At 35.0% G+C, this 3167-nt stretch overlaps 1 protein-coding gene across 4 annotated transcripts in view; it reads right to left on the bottom strand.

The window, feature by feature from the left end:
• LOC106462631 (homeobox protein prospero-like) overlaps positions 1–3167 on the bottom strand; it is a 48275-nt gene that overhangs the window by 13851 nt on the left and 31257 nt on the right. Inside the window, exon 1 of one of the 4 annotated variants that reach the window (XM_022389952.1) lies at positions 2887–3047. The exons of the other annotated variants lie outside the window; for them this stretch is intronic. The gene's annotated coding sequence lies outside the window, so the exon portion shown is untranslated. Of the gene's footprint in view, positions 1–2886; positions 3048–3167 lie in introns of those variants that run through there. 4 annotated transcript variants of the gene reach the window in all.

Raw genomic sequence — 3167 nt, 5'->3', positions numbered from 1 at the left:
AACAACGAACCAACAATAAATAGCTAACAGATTTGTAAAGAGTTCCATGGTTAAAATAACAAATGTGATGGTGACTAAACAAAAAGAACATAGAAAACATTGGCACTTTCACATATATACTTGACTTGAGTATATTTAACTTTTTGCTGTTACTTTTCCGGCATTATTTTATTTCATTTGAGCTGTAAAATTCTCTGAGAGTTTTGTGAAACTTTCCAGGCAAATTTCTTATAAAAATATCAGCTTCCGATCAGAGCAGGCCATGTACTTAGAACGAAACTGAAAATACTTACCGACTTAGAAGTGGCAGCCGTGACCTAGTGGTTACCATGCCGGGTTGTGAAGCTGAGGGGTCGGGGTGTGCCTTAAGAGTGACGGTCAAATCCCACTATTCGGTTAAACAAATTTGTACAAAGCTACATAAAACAATCTGCACCAGTCTTTTCAACATTGGAACTGGCAGACAGTTGGAAAGGCAGCTCGTCAACGGTACCCATCGCCAACTCTCGGGCTACTCTAATCTGATAGAGGTATTTAACTGTCACTCTTATAACGCATCCATCGCTCAAAAGTCCTAAGCATGATTTTGAGGCAGTAGAACGCGAACCGTGGATCTTCAGATTCACAATCCGGCACGTTAACCAGTAGGCTACTCCCAGCCAGACAAGAGTAGCTCACAAATTGCCTGTGTGTTCTATTGAATAGCTGTCTTCTATCAGGTTTATCAGTTCAAAATTAGGAAAGACTAGTGGATATAGTCCCTGTGTCGGTTTATGAGAAAACTGTAAAACAATGTCCTGGGTTAGACACTCATTTCAAGCCCATTATGCTTTTTTTTCACATACAAATAGTGTGACTTCTGATTAGTATGTTGCTGCGTTAGTTGAATTGTGTGATTTCATGATTATCACAATACTGGACTAATATCGTTTCGTGAATATTATGCTACTACTATAGATGAATAAACATATATGAAATATAAAGGTCTAAAATTAGCCTAGTATTGGTCATAAATATCACAATTTAGGCCTATTTTTTCCGATGGTTTATCAGTATTCGATGCCCAACTCCGCGTAAAAGAACTCTACTTACATGAATTGTTTTCAATAAATTCAATTGATATTCTACTGCTCAATGTGTGGCGTGTTCTTCCGCCCAAAGTTAACGCTTTATTTATGAATAACACACTGCAGAAACTAATAATCTAAAAACTGGTGTGTTATATAATTTGTGTTGAAAAAGTAATAAAATACATAAAGAAAATTTGAATTTTTAAACGATAAGCGTATATCCATTAGAAGAGTTTAGTCAACTAATCCAGATACTGTCCTATTTCTGATTTGAATAGCTACATAATATATATATATGTGTGTGTGTGTGTATATATACGTATATATATATATATATTTAGGCTTAAAATAAGTAACTTGGTTTTCCAAGTATACAACCTAACAACCAAGTTACTTATTTTAATTCCAAGTATACAACTTAACAACCAGAAAAGTGTTTTGCTCAATAATATTGTTTTTAAAGCGAACTAGAATAAATATTGGATAATGAAACATTCTGCTCCTTTGTGAGAGATGTTTTTTTTTTTGTTTTTGTCGAGAGAGGAAACACTACCCTTCCTACTTCACCGTATCTCCACCCATGAGACCTTATACAGCTAAACCACCAAGAAAATCTAAACACCGGACTCATCGTGTCATCCGGTCCAGCCCGGAAATGAACTTCCGTTTTTGTGACGATTTTCTAGTGTTGATGGCCAATCAGAAAGTAGATTTTGCAGAAGCCTTTTATTTACCGCGGATGTTATGTGATAGCTCTTCTCTGGTTTAAGAATCTGAAGAATAAGCACACAATAGAGGGCGTGGTTTCCTATTACATGTTCCTTGAGTCCGTATTTTTTAAATAAATGTTTTTTTTATTGAACATTTCTCTAGGGTTGCACAAAAAGTGTCAGAAATCGATGTCGTAAATTCAGTAATAATTTTTAAAATTTGCTTTTATTTTTCTCAAACGAACTTAGCTATACTTTGAAAAATGTTTCACTTACAATACTATTTTCTTCTCTCACATAACCATCGAAAGATTCTTCAATCATGTAAACACTAAAACTTAACCATTTCCGGTCACTTAACGGCCAGAAATGCTTTCAATTATGTAACTACTAAAACTTGTTAAAATATCGGCAAATACCTCCATCTAACAACCACCCAGTAGCCTTTTAAATTATATAACCACAATAATTTTATATTAACCCTATCACTACCATAAAATCCTACCCGAACGACAGCAAACGCTGGTAAAAAGCACAAATAGTACACACCACATAACTTAGCATTCATGGACAACTTCTCCTGGGAAATTACGAAATATTATTTAAAACACGGATAATATAATATACAAAGGAACCAACGAAAGAAAACCCCTTTTGTTGTTTACAGCATAAAAGTTAGTCTGGCCTGATTGTATAAATAGTTTTCTTTTAATTTATAAAAAATCTTACAGTTGAGACTTTCTTTCATGGACAATGGTTAACGTGCCTGAACTGTGAACTTGGGGATTCACGGCTCGCGATCTGTTGCTGTAAAAAATATGCTCTACGTAGAAATTGAGGCCATGACCAATATAAGAATAACAGGAAATTCCCACTACGGTTTACTAATGCTTTATTTCTAGTCTATTAATTGAAAGTGGGAGACAGCTTTTTATAGCTTTGCGCGAAAACAACTGCGTTTTTTCGTGCAGTATTATTAGCGCATCTGTACTGATATTCTCTCGCTAGTGCGAGGCCTATACACAGTAACTCATTAATGATATTGTGTCGAATATCATACAGCTACGTACTCAGTCAGACAAAGAATAACACAAAACAATCTTTACCTGTACATAGTCTTACTTCCAGCACGAGGTTTCTTTGCGGCTTTGGTGGATCACCACTTGCACTTTCAATCATTCCATTTACTTATGAAGTAGACTGCCAGGTGTGTTTCCTGTATCATGTGGTCTGGTACCTGTTTCACTTAGTTATCGCAGTTCAAAGTTCGAAATGTGAAATGTACGTAGAACTTTAGCAGCGCCTCATAAACTATTTATGTGTATATATATATATATATGTATACAGCTCATAAACTATTTATGTGTTTATATATATATATATATAT

Source organism: Limulus polyphemus, unplaced genomic scaffold (assembly GCF_000517525.1).
Source record: "Limulus polyphemus unplaced genomic scaffold, Limulus_polyphemus-2.1.2 Scaffold1214, whole genome shotgun sequence".
Lineage (NCBI taxonomy): Eukaryota > Metazoa > Arthropoda > Merostomata > Xiphosura > Limulidae > Limulus > Limulus polyphemus.
Note: the sequence above shows the minus strand (reverse complement) of the source record. Positions and strands in the feature narration are given on the sequence as shown.